General features: G+C 39.5%; 1 annotated feature.

The window, feature by feature from the left end:
- Window positions 4,533-5,739: an enhancer, noted in NCBI's record as "VISTA enhancer mm457". NCBI's record gives its function as "enhancer in: neural tube[4/7]" and the evidence as "EXISTENCE:transgenic organism evidence [ECO:0001131][PMID:17130149]".

Genomic DNA, 22,597 nt, shown 5'->3' on the forward strand with positions numbered 1-22,597 from the left:
AGGGAACAGTTTTCCTAAGACATGAGGGGAAATACTTAAGCCTTCATTGAAAGGTAGAGGTAAGAACACGTCAAATGATTGGACAGCCTTGTGAAATCAGACACATTTCCTACCCTGAGCCTTCTGGACAGGGCTGTGGGTTTGTGGCCCTTCACTCCCAGGTCTGTGGAGATGTGACATACATGAATGTTCAGGCTGTATTTCCTTGCTGTTTTCTGTAGCTCTTCTGCCTAAACTCAGTAATGTGGACAGGCAGCTCTGTAAAATACTCACGTGCTAAATGTGACCCCCCAACACTTACTGCTAAACTACCCTGAGGCTATTCATTGACATTTTTCTTATAAAGCAGTACAAAAAGTAGTTCATGACCACTGCCAAGTTCAATCATTCTGGGACTGGTGGTTTGGTGAGTTTGTTCACATGACACCATCATAAGCACAAAACTGGCACAAAGCATACGTTCTAATAAACACTATAGCATCAGTACACAATATAAATTATCTACATGTATTTATGCATAAAGTTTAGAGGACAAGTTTTGGGAGTTGGATCTCATCATCGACCATATTGGTTCAGTAATTAATCTAAGGTTGTTAAGTATGACAGCAGATACCTTTACCTGCTGAGCCGTCTTGCCATGCATTTTTTTTTCGGTGTTTTAACGCTTTTCACTAACATATGATAGCTACATGTATTTATGGGTAAAGTATGATATATTACGCAAATACTCAATGTATACTGATCAGCTCCATATAAGTATCGTTATTATCTCCTGAGGTAATGTCCACATAGTTTGCTTTTCTCTAATGAAAACTAGGGCTCATAACTGTAGCCTCCCCTGTGATGGTTCTGTGAATGAGTGGAATAGACTGTTGTAGGACTCAGAATACTGATGATCTCTGGCGAGTTGTATAGAAAGGCACATCATGAAGAAGGCATTTTCTTCTTTCACATGAATTTTCTTCTTTTTACAAAAGAAGTACTTGAGAATTAAACTCACAACAATTCTCTTATTTACAACCCTAAAAGGTCTCCAAAAGGCCTTGTGACTTTAAGTCACTACAAATTTTGTACCTTCTATACTCTTCAGAAACATCATTTCAAGTAACCTCATAATAATGCAGAGGAATGTGTTCTGTTGTTTACCCCATTTTTGTAAGCCACTAAAATTAGGTCCAGTGTATAACCCAGGGCCATGAGTTAACTATTGTAGGACCTTAGAGGGGGCTAGAAGTTGGCTTTATTCTGACATACATTTTGAAGAGCTCCATACACAATGATTTCTATGGAACTTATTTCATAATAATTGATAACATATAATCAATAGACCTTCATCATTAATTTGTCCCATTGTATTCTATCATCTCTGAAACAACAGTGTTTCAGCTAAGAGGAGTAATAGCTTGGGAAAGCTGTGGCTGTGCCTTCATCCATTCATCTTTACTGTTAACCTGCACATTGTGTGTGTGTGGGGGGGGGGAGGGGTGGCAGCAAATCAGTGGTCATACTCACATTTAAATGTGCCTCCAAGATTTTCTACAAGTATTCGCAGGTACCTACATATATTTATAGGTAAATTATGATATATTGTAGAAATACTCAATGTATACTTATCAGTTCAAGAAAAGTCACATTATCATCTCCTAAGTTGACTTCCATATACCCTGCTTTTCTCTAATGGAAACTATAACTGATAACTGTAGCCTCCTGTGTGATAGTTCTCTGAATGAGTGGACTCTTGAAGATCCATGAGATAACATATATTATCACAGGAGCACTACAATGTACATTCATTCCAACATTTGTGTAATTCATTTGTGTAATTGAGTATTCACTGAGTTTTATCATAAAAAAAATATGTTAGTGACAACTTCATCATGTCTCTCCAAAGAGATGTTGGATGTAAGTCCCACAACTCCATACTCTAATCTTTCCTAATTGCGTGTCTTCTGTCTATCTGTCCAGCTTTGGAGTACCTGGACTGAGTGGATTAACTATAGAGCTCTTCTGTTTAGACCTGAATTTCTGCTCTTGAACAATAAGATCTCCTTACAGTGAACTCCACAATTCATCTTAGCTGTATCACTTTTACTATGAAGGGGGACCTTTTCTTCAATAATTTGCCTTAGATAAGAGTAAGCGTACTACACAGAATTGGATGCTCACAGTCAGCTATTGGATGGATCACAGGGCTCCCAATGGAGGAGCTAGAGAAAGTACCCAAGGAGCTAAAGGGATCTGCAAACCTATAGTTGGAACAACAATATGAACTAACCAGTACCCCGGAGGTCTTGACTCTAGCTGCATATGTATCAAAAGATGGCCTAGTCGAACATCACTGGAAAGAGAGGCCCATTGGACACACAAACTTTATATCCCCCAGTACAGGGGAACGCCTGGGCCAAAAAAATGAGAATGGATGGGTAGGGAAGTGGTGGGGGGAGGGTATGGGGGCCTTTTAGGATAGCATTGGAAATGTAATTGAGGAAAATACGTAATAAATAAATAAAAAAAAAAGAGTAAGCATACTACAACTCACAGAACAGAGCAGCTTGTCTATATAGACTTTATAAATAGGGATATGTTGGAACACAATCTAGTCATTTGTTCATGAATTATCTGGGACTATATTCATTCAACTATGGCAGGAGTACTCATGGCATAATCTTCATGACACCAAGACCACACATAGTCAGCAAGTTTTCCTGGCAAAGCTACATAATCCTTTACCTTAGTGTATGGATTTTATATGACTTATAAATATAACCCAGTTCACATAGACTTGGATTGTGAAGCAATGTAGTAAAATATTTATGACAGAAAGATATGGAATCATATGGCTTTTAAAATATTTGAATTTATTTTAGTGGAACATTGCTTTAAATTATACATTTAATGAGGGATCATTCCAGATGTATTGCTGCAACTATGACAAAGCAGTCAGAACAAAGGCAACCTAGGGGAGAAATTATTCATTTGCCTTCGAGGTCATAGACCATCAATGTGAGGAGTTAAGACAGGAGCTCAAGGCAGAACTATTTGTTCTCCCACAGAGCATTACCTCTAATAAGAGCACTCATTCACAGCTAAGGAGGCACAGCATAAACCATGAATGGACAATGGTTGATGACTCACTGCTAGACTGGGAGTTAGCTAATCTTCTAATACAGCATAGGGCCATTCGGCCAGGGAATGTTATATCCCAAATGGGATGTGCCCTCCTACTCAATTAATAAGACAATCCCCAACAGACATGGGTACTCACAAGTGAATCTGTTCTGGGAAATCCTTCAGTTGAGGCTGCTTTCCTAAAAGAATCTAGGTTGTGTCAGGTTGACAATTAAAACTCTAGCGGAAGTTCGGTGCGATGTTTTTGACACATATACTCCATCTGCAATTTGTAAGTTGAGATGAACATATCTAATTGTTTGAACTCATCACTTCTCATGGTGGAAACTTAACTGATTTTTGCATTATGCAGTTGCCAATTGTTATTCATACTCACTCTACTGAATGTCTACCTCTTATTATAGTATAATTTATTACACTTGTATGATCAACTTTTCAATCTTCCCCTTCCCCATCTTCCCAAGCCTACAGGAACCGGCATTTTATTGTAACTTTCTATGAGATCGATTCTTTTAGACCTCTATGTATGAGACAGATCAGAAATGGTACTTGACTTAGTTCATTTGATAGTATCACTTCCATGTTCTACCCATAGTGTTACAAATGACAGGAAAACATCTTCTCTTATAGCCAAATAATATTTCATCATACCTATGTATCACACTTCCTTCATCTACTCATCTGTTGATGGATGTGTGTGTTGTTTTCACTTCTCAGCTATTGTCAATAGTGCTGGAGTAAGCGTGGGACAGTACACATCTTTTCAACATACTGATTTAATTTCTTTTGGATATGTACCCAGAGCTAGTATTGCTAGATCATATGGTGGTTCTATTTTTAATTTTTTCGAGGAACCTCCATACTGTTTTCCATATGGCTGGACTGATTTGCATTCCCACCAGCAGTGTGCAAGGGTTTCCTTTTCTCTACACACAGCACTAGTTATCTTTGGTCTTTTTCGTAATGGCCATTCTTGACTGGGTCGAGGAAACAACTCCTGGTGGTTTTGATTTGCCTTCCTCTGATGATTAATGACATAACCTTTACTAGTGTCCAATCATCTGGGAAGTGTATCCCTCTAGCACACCCAGGAAGACTGGAAGAAGCACAGAAACTTACCAGTTTACTTCTTCTGACTCTTTCCCAGACATAGATCTTAGATTCATGCTATTCTACACCCTTGCCACCCACTGTACTCCTTCCTCTGAATTTGGGATGGCAGCCTCAATAGTGTGTGTGTCTTTGAAAGTTAAAACTATGCTGAACATGGATAAAAGCTAACTGGACACAATTAATCCTTAATCATTATTTGAGATGCAAGCAGACACCCTAAAGTTCAGGAAGCCAGACTTCCTGGATATATCCTCCTTGGGAAGTACAACCAACACTCTTCCGTTTCCAAGTTTTCACAGTTCTGTTGCTGTGGGCACTCCTTTCTGTCTAGATGGTAATTGCTTTCACTTCCTGGGAGCTATCATCCCTGAAAAAGCGTTGCATCCTGACTCAGGATGCTGAGGGCGGTGGCATGTGTGTTACAGAAAAGGCAAAGAATAAATTGTTTATTGACTGTCTTAAAAAAAAATACACCAGATAGGCCTATGTACTTAGCAGATGGGCATCTGGACAGATGACAAATAATCATCTTTTGTTTGAAAATTAAAATAGAACCAATGGGGTAAAAGGTGTAGAAAATGCTCCCTTCTTATTTCCTGAGAGTGGAAAACAAACCCCACCCCGCCCCCACCCCTTTCACTTGTTCAAGAGAGGTCTGCACTTTGGAGCTAGTAAATCTGCTTGGCAGGTAATCTGCTACCCATCTGCCAGCTGCTTCGTTGGCAAAAGGCACATCACCATCGCCATGGCAACTCACAGGCAGGCAAAGGGCACGCAGGCCTGGCTGGAGGCCAAGGTAATCCGATGGCACTGGGCTTTGTTAATAGAAAGAGAAAAGCAAGTGGGCCAGAGCGTCTTGCCTCTGCCTTTGCCAGTAAAGGCTGGACGGGAGCAGAGAGCAGGGCTAATTAACCCGCTGGACCAGCTGTTGACTGCCTCTTGCCAAATCCGACAAGTGGCCAAGGTTTGTCTATTCCTAACCCTTGTCATCTTCCAGGGAGGCTGGACCCTGGGGGAACAAGAGCCTTTTCTCAATGATGTCATCTGAGTATTTGTAGAATTTCCTCTTTGTGGGAAAGTTTTCTGGCAAAGTATAAAGAGACTTGACTTCCCTCGGAAGACCCCGTTTCCTTTTGAATGTTGAAGCGATTTTTTCTAAATGAGAAACAAATCTGGGATTATAGGGAGAAGCAGGATGGTGGGGGTGGTGGGATATCCGTGCTTTAGGCCGTGCATTGTATTAGGAATCCCATCTGAGGCGCCTTTCATCCACCAACATTGCTTAAAAGAGCACACATCCCACAGAATGATGAGTACAAATGAATTGTTTTCAAAAGACCATGTCGTGAGGGAAAGGGAGCTCACACATATTAATTTCTTACGTTATGACAGGAAGGACACGTGTATGACACACCTGTACCCGAATGCAGAGACGATGACTTAAGTCTGCAAGGTCAGGGTTAAAACTGCACAGGGGAACACAGTTTCTTCAAGGTGGAGCTCACTAAAGCCTACATCTGATAAACAGCCTCCTTCTCTTCCCTTCTCCTCTTCTTCCTTCTCCTTCTAGTCCTCCTCTTCCTCTACATCATCATCATTTGCCTACACTAATAGTTCACTGATACAGGATTATTGATGTAATCATCCTGAAGAATGTTTTATTGCTTAAGGAAAAAATAACCTGACAAAATATTTTTATGAATCAATCAGCATGCTAGTGATAAAAGATTTACAAAGCTAAAGAACCTAGCTCGGCATCAATTTTATTTCAGATTATAATCCTACATTGTGTCTTATGCATGAAGCATTTCGTGTGCGTTGCCATTATAATGCAAAATACATGTTCTAATCCCATTTTGTGAAGAAGGCAATTAACATGTAGGAAGCATAAAGAAGACATGTAAAAATAGAGTACAAGACAACAGACTGAGCCACAGTTGAAAATCTGGACTATGACAGCTACATATGTTTGCAACCTTAAAGCCATAACAAGTGGAACTCAGTCTATAGAAGGGAGAAAAAAGGATTCCCATGATTGAGAAACTGAATGAACATGAGAAAGGGCAGTGGAGACAGTAAAACAGGCTGACCCTTTGCCCCTGGAAGTCCACCCACAATCAGGAAACACGAATGTCTGATCTCTGAAGCTAGATTATTTTTTTCCTGGATAGAAATAGTACTTCCAGTGGGAAAGTGGTCATGATGGAGAGGGAAAGAAATTCTAGGGTTGTCTGTGGCCTTGGCTTGTAACATTTACAGCATTTATCACTAAGAAAAAAGCAAGTTGTAGGTTATCACAGAGCAGACACCCACTTGAGAACAATTATTGTATCACTGTCATCTCACTTAATGCTTATGTTGTCTCCATGAGATCAGAACTAATGTTTTATAAGTTCCCTGACATCTATGAAGAACTGAGTTGCAGAACACAGTGTAATGACCTATGCTAAGGACAAGCTTAGCATAGGCATCTTTCTTTCCCCTGTCTCATTGTAATCCTTGCTTTCTTGGATACACCATGCAGATCCTTACAGTTCCAAGGGTAGGAATGATGTGTTTGAAACTGACTGTGAATGAACCTGGGTAAGGGCAATCAGAAGTTGAGAAGAAATAGATGTTCAAGAAAGGATGCTTAATAGTAACATGAAGCAGGAACAGGCAATCCCTCTTCCATTCAAAGAGCCAGAATGAAGATGGAAAGTGAAGACATTCTGGCACAGGTCAGTTTAGGGAGACATCAAGAGCTAAATGGATAAGAAACTCACGAATCAACTGTGGAAATGATGAATATCCAAAACGATACTTAAGGACTGTCATGGTACAAGAGAGCCATCTATGTGGCCAGGGGCTTGGGCAATACCTAGACTTATGTTTTCATTTCCAGTGATAATATTTTTATTGATCATTTCATTCATGCACATAAAAAGCTTTGAGTATATTTATACCATTTCCTCTCCTCCAATTTCTCCTCTGTATTTCCACCATTCCTCCCTTCCAACTTCATGCACTCTCTCTCTTTACAATCCTCTAAATCTCCTCAGCGATGATGCTTTTAAACTGAGAGAACATCTTCCAGGGGTCTCACTACATAGACTTTTCCTAGCAATTCTGTGAAATACTTATCTTTGATCTCTGTTTTACAAGGAAAGACACTGATCCTACACATATAGGCATAATATGTGTTTGCTATGTCACATTATCTATTCACTGGTCAGGAAGAATTGGGATATGGCTTATCTGGGTCTGCTTCACAGTTTCTGTAAAGGCTACAATTAAGAAGTCTCCTGAGACTGAGAATATCTCTGAACATTTAACCGGAGAAGGATCTGTTTCCAGGTTAACACATTTGGTAGAATTCAACTTCCCAACTATGCCCTCATTCTTCACTGACTCTTGGTTACAGATCACCCCTCCCCCCAGGTTCCTTGTCTCATGAGAGTTTTCCATGGAGTCATTTGCATCATCAAAGCCAGTGATACAATATTTTATAATGTAATTGTTAAGATGTCGACTCACAATATTGTGCTATACTAGTATTTAAAAAAAGAGTCATTTAAGGGATGGCAGTCGCACAAATCGAGGAATACCAAGATGTGTTGATCATCTGGTGACATTTTAGATGTTATCTATCCTAACTTGCAGGCCCCAAGAAGCAAAAACTAGACTCTCACTCTATTTCCAGAATCCATGCATTTAATCTGTGTTCATAATCACCAGGCTTTCAAGCACACAGTCACATTATCTTCGGTTAAAGCTTTAAGTCATAATTGCTTTTTTTTCTATGGGAAGTTCATTGCTGTTACTTGGACTTAAAGATTGTTGCTCTTTTGAACTATAATGTGTATGATATGTCTTATATATTCACATTCCTGTGTGTGCTGAAGGACACCCAAATTAACTGACGTATAGGTTATTAAGGGCAACACTGTTGAATTGGAGTGCATTCCATTGAAGGAATTAGGAAACCTCAGGATGTAAAATGGGTACTATACTGAACTATATCACATCACCCTAGTATTAAAATTTTCCTTCTGGTTTTTTTTTTTTTTTTTTGGTTTTTCGAGACAGGGTTTCTCTGCATAGCTCTGGCTGTCCTGGAACTCACTCTGTAGACCAGGCTGGCCTCGAACTCAGAAATCCACCTGCCTCTGCCTCCCGAGTGCTGGAATTAAAGGTGTGCACTACCATCACCCGGCTCCTTCTGCTATGAAGCCTTACTCATTCTTTAGTTCCTTTCAGAAAGTGGTACTGAAGGTTTTCTTATAATAAAATTGTCCAAGGGCCTAACGTGGAGGGAAGCCTACAAGTGTGGCCTATCCATGAAACACTGGAAGAAATCAATGCAGATTCCAAAATAGTCAAGGGCATCTTTATTTTTGTTTTTAACTTTTTATTATTTTCTTTATTTATATTTCAAATGTTATCCCCTTTCCTAGTTTTCCCTCCCAAAACCCCCTATCCCTTCCCCTCACCCCTGCTCACCAACCTACCCACTCCTGTTTCCTGGCCCTGGCAGTCCCCTATACTAGGACATAGAACTTTCACAGGACCAAGGGCCTCTCCTCCCATTGATGACTGACCAGGCTATCCTCTGCTACATATGCAGCTAGAGCCATGAGTCCCACCATGTGTTTTCTTTGGTGATTTAGTCCCAGGGAGCTCTGGGGGTACTGGTTAGTTCATATTGTTGTTCTTCCTATGGGGTGGCAGACCCCTTCATCTCCTTGGGTACTTTCTCTAGCTCCTTCATTGGGTATCCTGTGCTCCGTTCAATAGATGGCTTTGAGCATCCACTTCTGCATTTGCCAGGCATTGGCAGAGCCTCTCAGGAGACAGCTATATCAGGCTCCTGTCAGCAAGCTCCAAGGGCACCTTTTAAGAATAACCCTTGTCCTGGCTAGTTTTATGGCAACTTGACCCAAACAAGAGTCATTTATAAAGAGGGAAGACTAATTTTGAAAGTGGCCAGATTGGCTGGTGGGGCATTTTCTTGACTGATGAATAATCTAGGATGGCCCAGCTCACTGTGGAAGGTGCCAACTCTGGGATTGTGGTTCTGGGTGAATTAAGAAATTAGGCTGAACAAGATGTGAGGAGCAAGCAAGTAGCCAACGCTCTCCCGTGCCTTGTGCTTCAGGTTCTACCTCAAACTTTCCAGCTTAAGTGTAACTCTGACTTACTTTTGATACGGCAGTACAATGTGGTACTGTAAGCTGAATGAACCCTTTCCTCCCAATAGAACACTTAATTAAGATGACTCTCTTCCCTTTCCTTCTTCCTTGCCTTTTTTTACTCTCTATCTTCTGACCAACTTTGGCATTTGGTATTCCTAAAGCACCATCAAAGACTATACTCTAACCTATATTAAGCTATTGCTTAAAGTTTATCTAACCTTGTAGACTTCACTTCCCTTCAGTCTTCTTCAGAGATAATCCCATGATCTGAGAGGAGAGAGCATACAGCACAAGTCTGGCATAGCTGCCTTCCTTGTCCCAGGTCTCCTCATGCTTCTGTTAAATAGGAGAAAAGGAGAGTATTGGCAGACAGTGGTGAATAATATCTCATGGGGGTCTTCCTTATTAGAACTGACTGATCCAATTGAATAACCTTACCTTTCCACATGCTGAGGGATTAAGTGATGGTTTCTGTGGTTCATATTCCTCACATTGTCCCCTGGACCCATTTCCTACATGGACATGACACTATAGAAGTACTACTTTTGATCAATGCTTTGGGACCATAGAATGCTCTACATAGATCTAGTACATTTCAGCTTTTCCTAAGAGTGATGAGAGATTTGGGTTCCCATTCAAGTTCTTAAAGGATCCATAGTTCATTGTGTGGCTTTTAGCAAATTATTTCATCTCACCAGGAATTAATTCCCTCGATGACTGGACGAAAACCTTTAATCATACCCTGGATGTTTCCTGGGACTGGTGTCTGAGATTGCTTCTCTCTTTGCATCTGCCATGGAGTTTTCTGTGTACACTGTAACCTCAGGGACAGTCGCTGAATCTGCAGTGCAAGCTATCCTAAATATGGCAACATGAAGCCATTTCCTGTTAAGTTTCTCTGGAAGCATACAAAAGCAGAGACGGTGACTTCTGAGCTAAGCACCCCTTCCCCCCGCCCCTCCACACATCTATTTGAAGGAGGATGGGATGGGAATGCTGTGTCAGACAAGAATGAAAACGTACCACACAAGTGGAGCTCTCCACTAATCCAAACAAAATGACTAGGGTGGATGGTCAGAGCCTGAGCAATTTTAATGCAGGCATGAAGATAGGCCACACAGTTAGATCAGAATTTAAATAACCTCACTTCACATGCATTTTCTAGCTCCTTTCACAACTTCTCAAAAAACATTCAAATGTTCCATTTTTGGGAAGCAGATGCCCCTGAAAATGAAGACCATTCCTCTATTGTCTTTCCTTTTCTACATTTTCCAGTTAACTCTTACTTTCCAGAAATGATCTTGGCAGATGATACATGTTCTGTAAAGGGAGGGAAAGAGACCCACTGTTTTGGCCTTACTCTCCTGCAGAATGACATAACTTGTTAAGTGATGCTCAGGGGAGGGCTGAGGCAGGGAATTACAAGGATGTAGCACACACTACAGATGGTTGTCAGAAGCCACCTGAGGATTCCCACCCAGCCAGCCAGACTACTGAGTGAGTGTGTTGGTTTGATTTCAAACACCATTCTGGCCTCCAGGAACAGAATGAGGAATAAACAATATACTTCCTATGGAAGCAAAAGTTCTACCGCATCTTTAAATAACTTGAATGGGTTAGTCTAGGTTTATTGCTTCTTTAGAGATCAGCTAAATTCTTTGATATTTTAAAAAAATTTTCATGCATGTGTACTTTTATTTATATCATTCTTTCCTTATTCTGTCTCAATTTCTCTCTGGCTGCTTTCTCACCTTGCTCTTTTTCACTGTTTATATATATATATATATATATATATATATATATATACAGAGAGAGAGAGAGAGAGAGAGAGAGAGAGAGGGAGGGAGGGAGGGAGGGGAGGGGAGGGGAGGGGAGGGGAGGGGAGGGGAGGGGAGGAGAGGAGAGGAGAGGAGAGGAGAGGAGAGGAGAGGAGAGGAGAGGAGAGGAGAGGAGAGGAGAGCCTTAGTGCAGACACCCTGGTCCTCTGGTTCCTACAATCTTTTTGGACCCTTTTCTACAATATTATCTGAACCTTAGGTGCAGGAGTTATTTTGTAACTGTGTAACTTGCAGCTGGGTACCCTGTGTTTAGTTGTTCTCTACATTTTGGCCAGTTGTGGTTTTCTGTAAAGATCACTGTCTGCTGCAGAAACATTCTCTAATGAGCATAAGGCTGGGCTGGAGGACATAAGCTAAGTGTTTCAATACTCCAATGCTGGATAAAGTCTGCTTACTTACTTTACATGTGACTTGAAGAATGATTTAGGTTGCTACTAAGGAAAACAGATATTGATTCTGAAAATATGGGATGAATTTGCTTGTCCAAAGAATGAGGTGAGTGAAATCATGAGTGAAAAATGACTTAGAATATAAGAGTTCAGATTTCTGTGCAGTGGATTATAACATAGATGAAATAAGTCAGTAAGAACCAAGCTAGGGAAGAATGTAAGGATATTTACAGGTATGGGATACTGGATAGCCAACCTGATGGTCTCATTCAAAGAGGCTTTATTGGCTAAAACAGTGAATGTCTTAAAGAGACCCTTCACTTTCTCAGTCTTTCTGTGTCTATATGAAGTTTTGCACTTTCATATTGCTTTTGAGAATACCTTCATGTATATTCACCTTTATATCTTCTCTTTACTTATTCTTCAGTACTGTGCTGTGTATACATCAGTCCAAGTGAATATCAAGATATCTGTTTATCTCCTAAAATGTATCAGAAGTATCTCTGTGACTACATTTGCATAGATAGTTTCATTCCAGGTTCTAATTGTATGAAATTAGAAAATTGTATAAAATTGGGAAAAAAATGTCTCAGTTACATTTCAATTGCTGTGACAAAATGCCACAACCAAGGCAACTTACAAAAGAAAACCATTTGGAGATCATGGTTCCAGAAGTTAGTGTCTATGACCATCATGTTAGAAAGCATGATTGGAGGCAAGCAGGTATATCACTGGAATAGTCACTGAGAGTTGACAAGTGATCCAGAATTGTAAGGCAGAGAGATCTCACTTGGAATAACATGGATTTTTGAAACCTCAAAATGAACCTCCAATGATACATTTCCTCCAACAAAGCCACACCTCCTTATCTTTCCTAAACAGTTCCACCACCAACAGACCAAATATTCAACTCTATGAGCCTATGGGAGCCATTCTTATTTAACGAAGCACAAAGTGACAACTAAAAGGGAGGGAATAAGAGGAAGGTGGCCTTGGAACCTCTTGTCCTCTCAAGAAACTCTAGATTTGTAGGTGACATCTGAGCTCTGATGATGTTTAAATACGGGTAGCAGGATGACTGTAACTGATTAGCAATGCAAAGATAAATGGTGAGAAATTCCAGAAATAAAGTTATCAGCTCAATAGACTGCACGCTCTAGAAAAAGAGATGACAACGTCTATGGGTTAATTCACAATTGTATTATGCTTACACATAAGCATAAAATTGGAACTATAGGTCACGTGACTCATTGGGATGAACATTGGATATTACTTCCCCTTCAGGAAATTACTTGCAGACTGTCTCCATCTATTTCATGGATTTCCTAGGCTGCAGAGAACAACTACCCACAAGCTGATGCCCTTCTTCAGGACAGCCTGGGTTCAATAACTGATTGATATGGGAAAATGAAGAGCTGGCCCATGTTTAAAGGACACTGAAAGAACAACTTAGCTCCTTCATTTTCTATAGTCAAACAGTGCTTTTGAAGACTCTTCTTTCCACCCTCTCTACCTCATTTACTTCCTGTCAGCTGGCACTAATTACAAAGGCTTAACTTCAAAAGAGTTATACGTTTCCTCTGTGTCTTAGAGATGGCTTCCTAGGAAACGTTAACTATAACATCATCCAGTGGTATCCATGCAAGTTTATGTCTCAAAATATTTAGGTAAGTGAGGAAAAGAAGGTCCAGCAACAGGCCCAAAGTGGGATACAGCTCAAGGAGAGGTCCCAAGTCCTGACACTTACTGAGGCTTTGGAGCACTCACAAAAAGGGATCTGTCGAGACTGCCCCCGAAAGACCCAACAAGAGGCTGAAAGAGTCAGTTGCAGATATTTGTAACCAATGAATGGACAGAAGCAGCTGACCCCTGCTATTGAATTAGGGAAGGCTGAAAGAATTTGAGGAGAAGGGTGATCCTATAGGAGGACCAGCAGTCTCAATTAATCTGGACCACCAAACAGACAGCATACACTAACTGATATGAGGTCTCCAACACATATACAGTAGAAGACTTCCAGGTCAATGTTCATTCAGAGATGATGCACCTAACCCTCATGAGACTGGAGGCCCCAGGGGATTTAGAGGTCAGATAGGGAGGAGGGTGGGGGCATCCATGTGGAGACAGGCTGTGTTGGGGATGAGTATGGGATGTGGAGTAGTTGGAGGGTAGGAGGGAAGAGGTGGGGAATGGAATAAGGAGTGTAAAACAGTGAATTACAAAAAAATTATATTTAAAAATATTTAAGTAAAAATTCAATTTTTAACATGCTAGTATTTGCAAGAAATGACCTTAGAAGGATTTTGGGTCATGAGAGAGAATGAGCTCTCATGAATGAGGTTAGTAGCCTCATAAAAGAGATACTAAAGAGATCCCTTCCTTTGAGGTTACAGGAAGAAGGCAGATATCTATGAGAAAGTGAGCCCTCATCAGACATCAAACATACTAAATCATTAATCTTGGACTTCTTATCTTCCAGAAGTATGTTGTTTATAAGGTGTCTAGTCTGGCAGTTTCTTGTGGCAGTCTAAATGAACTAAAATACCAAGTACGTTCATTTCACAGAATTTTCTCATTTGATAACTGTAGTTATTTGAACATGGACAAGAAACCTAGATTCTGATTTTTTTTTCAATCTTTAAAGGCTGTCACATGGCACGACTATCACATGCATCAACTCAAAGCAACTTTAAAATCCTATTCAAGACCAGTAAAAGAATAAAGCAGTCATAATTTCAGCAGGGGCTGGTGAGATGGCTCAGTCATTAAGAGCACTGGTTGCTCTTTTAGAGTACCCAAAGTCAATTGCACTCACAGGAAAGTTCACTACTGTCTGTAAGTCCAGTGCCAAAAGGTCCCACACCTTCATGCAGACATATATACAGACAAAATGCCAATGCACCAAATTTCAGCATGGATAATGGAGGGGCTCCTGAGGTTTCATTCCCATCAGAGGAGATATTGGCCATTGATGGTTCCTGTGTGAAGAAGAGTCACTCTTATTTGGAAATGTGGCTCATGCCCCAGTGGATGGCCATATACCCATGTACATATGGGTAGAAGTCACAGAACTTTAGGGGTATTAATAACAAAAAAATAAAAAAAATAAAAAAAGAAGACATGAAGTTGGAAAGGGAGCATCCTGGGCTAGAAAAATTAGAAAGAAGTGGGGAGAGATACTGATAGATGAATATTATCAATATACACTTGTATAAATATATAAAACTTCCAAAGAATAAGAAACAGAAATCTTTAAACAGCTCCAGTCCTCTATCCTTTCTGGTCCATCATTACTTTGTCCCCATTGGCTCGAAAGTTTTAGGATCAGATTAGGCATGAACTAACATTGTTTCAGGATTCTATGGCTAGAATAAGCCATCTAGATAGAGTAAGCCATATTTTCAGGACCTTAGAGATATATATGTATGTGTATATATATATATATATATATATATATATATATATATATATATGTGTGTGTATGTATGTATGTATGTATGTATGTATATGTATATGTGCCACTTTTGTAACCTCAGTGCTTACTTTCTCAATATGCTACACCAAGCAATACCTGTAGAACTCTGTCAAGTTAAAGCTACATTGCTATAAGCACATTAGAACTCTGTGTTGGTACACAACTGTAAGTGCTTCGGATTTCAGGCCTATTCTCTACACAAATTCTTTAGTTCTGGGACTATCACTACCTCTCCGTAGTACCACACCTTTGAACCAATTCAGGTATTAGATTAATTTACTGATAAAGCTGGGCAAAAGACTTTGTCAGTTGGTTAAACTTTACTGAGTCATTAATGAATGATCCTCTGTACACGTGGATGGCTGACTTCTCTGGACAATATTGACAGCTGAAGAGCAAGCCCACACCTTTCTGCACATTATATGGGAATTACCTCCATTGCTCTGGGTAATATTCAATGCCCTTTATTGTACTGCATAGGTCACCCAGGAAACATGTTTGGAACTTCATTTCCCAATTACAGCTTCCAAGCAAATGTTGAATTTTTAACTTAAATATTTAATATAGGAATATTTTATAGAAATATTTCTATAGTTTTCCACTAATTCTTAAGTGAAATAATTCATTGATAAGGGAGAATGCCCTGAAAAATTTACCAAGCAATAAATTTCATGAAGTCACAGATTATACTTTTCTCAATAAACATGTATGCATCTACCCCTTGATGGGAAAAAGAATCTTATAAAATAACAGCAACCAAAAAAGCTAAAGCCAGACATCTGGAGCTTGAATAAATGGCTCTAACTCTGGGAAATAAAATAACAAAATACATTTTAAGAGGGCACTGTTCCTGCACAGAAGAGTGTAATTCAAAGTCGTGTGTTAATAGCATGAAAACAGTTTTTCATACAGCATTTAATTCAGAGCAAATTGCAACCCTACCTTCAGCAGGAACTTTTGCACTTTTCCTTTCCAAAGTGATGCCTCGGGCTACAGAGAGAAGGCATCCCTTCTACTCAGAAGATTGGAAACTACCTTTGAGTGAAATTAAATTTAGAGTGAGGTCCTGTTCCTCATGGTTCTCTGTTCAGATTTACCAAATATGGCTGGAATCAATTACATTGGGTAAAAAGAGCAAATGTGTTATCTGTTGGGATTCAACACCTCACACTGTGAAGAAAGAAAAAAATAAAAGAGTAGACAGAAGTCTCTCCTTAGCATGGTGGCTTAAAACAATAAGGAAACAGGAGGAGACGTAGTAAGGTAATGGCTTGCAGGAAGCATCCCTCTTACATACCAAGTGCTGCTCTAAGCACTTCATTCTGAGCACCCCTAATGGATATTGACTCCGGTGGTATACCATTGTCCCCATATTACAAGTGTGTTAAGTCCATGTAATCCAATGATTTATCCAAGTCAGGAAACAAAAACATAATCAGCAGTTTGTTGAATGACTATGTAAATTCTTTGACTTTGTGACTGAGAAGCAATGGCTCCAGTGCCGAGGAGCCAGGTTGTCTGCAGGCCATCAGTCATGCCTTGTAACTCTTGAGGATTTGAGTTCTTCCTTTTGAATTAGATAACTAAATGATCTTAAGGGGTTCTACTGACTCATATTTCTTCAATTTGTAGTCACATGACAGCTGTTTTTTTTGTCCAATTTTTTTTATAAAGGTGTTTCTTGGATTGCTTCTAGAAATTTCTAATATCATTGAGAATGTAATTAGACCACATTAATGTAAAGTTAAAGTAATTGTACTATAAGTCTGAGTACCTTCTATGTAGTTAAAGATGCTAATACTGACCTCCTTATAAAGTTTTTACTGTACTAGAAAGAGTGGGTACTGTCCCTGACTCTGTTGTCTGCCATTGGATCCCCTCCCCTCGAGCTGGACTGCTTTGTCTGTCCACAGTGGGAGAGAAGGCACTTAGTTCTGCTGCCAACTTTATGTCTCAGATTGGGGTTGTACCCAATGGAGACTTCTCCTTTTCTGAAGAGAAGGAGGGAGGTAGAGGGGAGAAATTTGTGGGAATGGGACTGGAAGGAGAGGAAGGAGGGATACTGCAACTAGGATGTAAAGTGAATAAACAATGAAAAAAGAAAAGAAGAAGTCATAAAAGCAAGCAAACAAGTAAAATGAAGCTGGTGAAGACGATTAAAATAAAAGAAAATTCAGGAAACAAAAAAGGTACACAGTATGGGGGAAGGGCAGATCTTTATCATAAGGAGACTATGGAAAATCATGTTGACAAAGTGAGAAACTGAGCCACATGGGTAGTAGGAAGAAAAATTGCACAGTAAAGGGCATGTAGTGTAAAGCTGTGGGGAACAAAAAACAACTTGGTGAGTTGGAGGAGAAAAGGAAAAGGACTGCAGCAGTATGAGTTTTAAGGGATGTTGTGTGACATATACATTACACTGACTGCTACAATAAAACTGACGTAAGGCCAGGACCAAAGCAGGGTTGCCAGGGTGACAGCCATTCTAATTCCTGCACTGTGGATGGGTTTTCAGGTAGTTGCTATCAGTGACAAGTCCAGAGTTTATCCTAGAGTGGAGTGCAAAGCTTCCGGCACCTGTCCAGGTAAAAGCTGATCACGGATAATGGAAAGCACACATGGGATTTTTCAAACTTACTAGTAAAGCAAAAGTCAGTCTCCCCACTTGCTGCTGAAGTAGTCTTCCTACTCTGTTTTGATCTTTTGGAATCAATGCATCCATCCAGGACTATTATGTTGCAGTTCATACATTCCTAATTTGTTGAATCTCAGCCTTAGTCTGTGAGTTTCACATACATGTGACTGAGATGAGGCTATGGGCATTAGACGTATGGTCCTTTTCTATGATGAGGCTATCTGCGTAGAATAAATGTATGTTTCATGTAAGAAAGACTCTGCAGGACCAGAGGAAGAGTGAGGGCGCCCTGAATATAGCTCTCCAAATTATATGTAGAATAATAATTACCAAGATACTGTTACAAGGCAGGGCAGTTGAGAAGTGATTAAGTCATGGAGGAGAAGCCCTCTTGAGTGGACTCAGTGGCTTCACAAAGGAGCCGGAGGTAGCACCTTGTTCTGTCTCTGTCCTCTGTCCCTTCTATCATGTAGCCACTCTGTGTTTCATTCTCTCTTCACTAGAGCTTCATTAGGAAGCTCTCATCTTAAACTCAATGGTCAGGCCCTTTCTAGGTACCAAATCAACTGGAGCCTTTAACTTGAACTTTCAGTCTCCAGATTTACTAGCCATAAATTTCTTATATTTATAAATTAGCTAGTCTCAAACATTTTGTTATGGCAACAGGAATGGTATACATAAGCATAGGGCTGCCGTACTGAAACTTTATATAGAGTAATAAAGCAGATACATTAAAGTAGGAAATGAGGATTTATCACTTTCCAAAAGGGTTTATAATACCTAAAGAGGGGATATCAGCAGTAAACCTTGTGGTCATGGCTTAGACTCAGAGACACCAGGATGATCTAAAATTTCTCAATATAAATACAGATATTAATGGGGCATATTTAAGTGTGTGTATGCTGAAGATGCATACATGAATTGTTTCTCAACTCCATTGTTTGAGCTAAATAACAGTTAGCATGCATAAAATTTGGACTTTAGTTATTTCCACCTCTCAAAATTATCAAAAATCACAGTGATACACTAAAAAGATGTGGGGAACAGTTAGAAGGAGCCCTTAATAGTGTAACTGAAATTATTGTATGCACTGAATAGACAACAATGGATTATAATCCTTAAAGATGAACATAAATACCATCTGTTTATGTAACACAAAACTTAGAAAATGCACAACCAATAGAAAAAAATGGAAAACTACTGTAGCTGAATTTTGGTTAATAAATGTAGATGGGAAAAAAACATTTGGGGAACAGCATAGTAATGGTTACAAGAATGAACATTAGTGAGCAATGAAATCAGTCTGTACAAGTCTAATGAGAAACAGGCTATATTCACAGTCTCAAAAGATCTCCCCACAAACTGGTTATTAAACACAAAGAAATTGCAACTATACAACGAAGAAAACTTTTGGAAATATTGTTTTCATTAAATCACTAATACCGTGGCGTCAGCCTTATGTCAAATACCTGCACTGCAAATGGGATTCACTAACCGACAGGGCTTCACATTGCCTTAATGGTGGTGTATATAAATACATTTACTAGAAATTAAATCACAGCAATATGTATACTGACTTATGCTGAAGGAATATTCTAAGACAATTAGCACGAACTTGAAAGATGTCAGTTGATGAAAGACAGCTGAAGATCAAGGTGAGAGAAAGCTCAGATGAAACTCCCAGCTCCAAGAAGCACAAGAAGACATGACACATAGGCAGAGTCATGAGTGTCTGTTTGGTCATGGCACAGCATGGACATACACGTGGCACCCAGTGGCCAATGACAGTTGTCTTGCGCTGTTACTATCACTGAACTTGGTGCTTCTATTCAGCTACACTGGCTAGCTAAAGCCAGAAGCATCCTCCTATCACCTCCTGCCATTGACAGGGATAACGGTGCTGCTGCTGTGCCTCTTTTTTATGTTCTAGAGATCTAAACTCAGGTCCTCATGTCTGGTTGATAAATGCTTTACTGACTGGGCCACCTCGCTAGCCCTTTGCATTTACTTTAAAACTAATAACATCCATCATCTAGGTAAGGCTCTCGTAATGGCCTATTTATTTTTTCCATCCAAATAATTTTAATATGAATATTTAAAAGTCTGACATTTACCAAAAATGATTGATATAAGTGATCAAGAAATATTTAGACAACTGTTTTGTTTTGAGACCAAAACTGATGGTATCTATAAATATATAAATTCTCTGTATGTATTTTATTTTCCATGTTTTAAGCTTTCAGAAATGATTAACAAATGCAATACCTTTGGGACAAGCAAGCATAGAGAACATTTTATAATTTGCTAAGGTAATTAACTTCTAAATATATTTTAACTTAATTATCTGACCTTTTTTTTCATTTGAAAAAATGTAGTATTTTATACATTTTATTTCTAAATGTAATTTACTCACCAGCTCTACTTGTTTTCCAACTCTTACTGGACTAAATGGCAGAAGAGGAATATTGCTCTCCCATGATTGAAGGCCTGTTTAGAATTTCTGTTAAAAATTACCAAGAAAGCCAAGCCATACACCAAGCTATTGCATGCTTAACTGCCTTGACACTTGGGCATGTTTGTATAACATCAAAATGATATGACTTTATAGGTTGTGGCTTACAAGATTCTGTACATACAAGAAAGGGGAGGGACCAAACAAACAAACAAACATGTAGCTAGTGTTTGTAATTTTCACTGGAATGACCTTATCTGTTTAAATTACTGTTGTGGAAAAAAATGATGCTTATTCTTTTTTGTAATTCAAGGAAGTAAACACCAGATAGATTAAGTAATTGAGTAGTCTTATGTAAAACAAGAACACAAAGTCAATAAGTGGATAACTAAGATAAGTATGTAGGAATACTTGAATAGACAGAGGTAGTTTTATCAATCCACCCTAAATTTCTCCCATCAAAAATGATCATCTCTTTTCCCTTATACAGTCTACTTCTGGATATACTTGCTACATTTCTTTACTGGCCAGAACATTGAGCATTCACATTCGCATTCATATTCTCTCATTCATTCTTATTCTCATTATCATTCATATTCATTTATTCATTCATTCTCTCTCTCTCTCTCTCTCTCTCTCTCTCTCTCTCTCTCTCTCTCTCCCTCTCTCTCTCTCTCTGTAGTACCATGCAACTCATAACTGTAATACTGACCCTCTCCATTCCATACACTGCCTCAGAATTATAACTGAGACAACTTTTGGCTCAGGTTACTATGGGTGAAATATTTTATAGTATGATGAAAGTTGTACCACCTTCCTTCAAGTCTCCTCCTTTCCTTTTCTGTAGTCCTTTTAGTAAGTTCTCTCTTCTCACAAATTTTCTACAAAGCAACCAGTAGAGATGGTTTGAGCTGGACATCCAAGGTAAAAAATCTATAGCTTATAGCACCTTAGGAATAGGACAGAAAATTCTCTACACAGAGACTATTCACTTCCCCTTCTTCTCCTTGATCCTTTGGTGTTACTGATGTGAGCTGCTTTTCCTACTGTTTGACTCCAACATACACTGGCTATTTATAGACCACTTATGCAATCTGCAGGGACTTTTCCACACAGTAACACATTCCATCTGCACAAGCAGCCTGCAGAGTAATTATTATGAGCCACACTTCAAAGATGAGAGCATGCAGGAGGCTCCAAAAGGTGATGATTTGCCCCAAGATCAATGGTTCATAAATGTATAGTCATGATCTGACCTGAGAGTTTTGTGTTTTTGAACATACCATGACCTTCTCACTATGGTTACCATGAATGTGACCTACAGTAGGCATCACACACTCAACTCAATAACAGATCTGACTCTGAGAAGCAGGATATGCTTGGTTTCCAAAATGAACCTTTGACACAATCAATCTCTCTCTCTCTCTCTCTCTCTCTCTCTCTCTCTCTCTCTCTCTCTCTCTCTGACAGGATGTTCAAGCTACAGGGAAGTTGAAGCTAGGAAAGATATTTAAAAAGAAGAAATAGAAGCCACTACATCTCCAGCTGTCTTCTTAGTTGGGGAAGTAGATATAAATTGTTTGTACTGAGAATGTATTGAGTTTGTGTGTGTGTGTGTGTGTGTGTGTGTGTGTGTGTGTAATATGAAAAATGGTAAAAACACTTACACAAAGAGATGGGATGAGAAACGATGAAAGGAAGATAGACTGATCTATATCATTCCCATCCTTGCCAAGAAGAAGAGAAAAATAAACTGCTGGTGATAGAATAAAGCAAGGAATTGCTCAGAGTCACGGAGTGTGACGAACTGAAGAAAGCCAAAGCAGATCCTGGATGCTCTTATTTAGTGACTTCACTGAAGAAAGGTAGGTTTGGTCTAATCTCTCCCCATCTCACCTCAAAACTTGACCATCAGTTCGCTCTTTGAACAACTGAAAAATAAGAAGTTTCAAGGAACCCCATGAAGAAGATATGAGCTGTAGACTCAGATTGTAATGATTGAGCTAGCCCTTGTGATAGAGGCCCTTGTGATAGCAGCCCTGTGAAAGCACTGGACACACTGACTTTCTCAATGACTAATGCTAATCCTGGAAATAATGTGTTTTACTCAGTGCCCTTGATGAAGAGAAGGAAAATAAGTGCACATAGCATTCTGGCTTGGAGTTACAGGACTCGGTGTTGCCTTTTGAAGTTCATGAGGTCTCTAAGTCATGTGACTATTTAGGTGCCTTATGCATGAAGCAGGAGAGCCACTGTCTATTAGATACATCTCCTGCTCTGCCACCCTGATTTCTGGGCAAACAGCAAAGACTATGCCTCTGAAAGTATTTAGCCATGAGTCACTGAAGTCTAGAGAAAAGAAATGAGAGGCACTTAATTAGACCGCCTGACT

The sequence above is a fragment of the Mus musculus genome, chromosome 15 (genome assembly GCF_000001635.26).
Source record: "Mus musculus strain C57BL/6J chromosome 15, GRCm38.p6 C57BL/6J".
Lineage (NCBI taxonomy): Eukaryota > Metazoa > Chordata > Mammalia > Rodentia > Muridae > Mus > Mus musculus.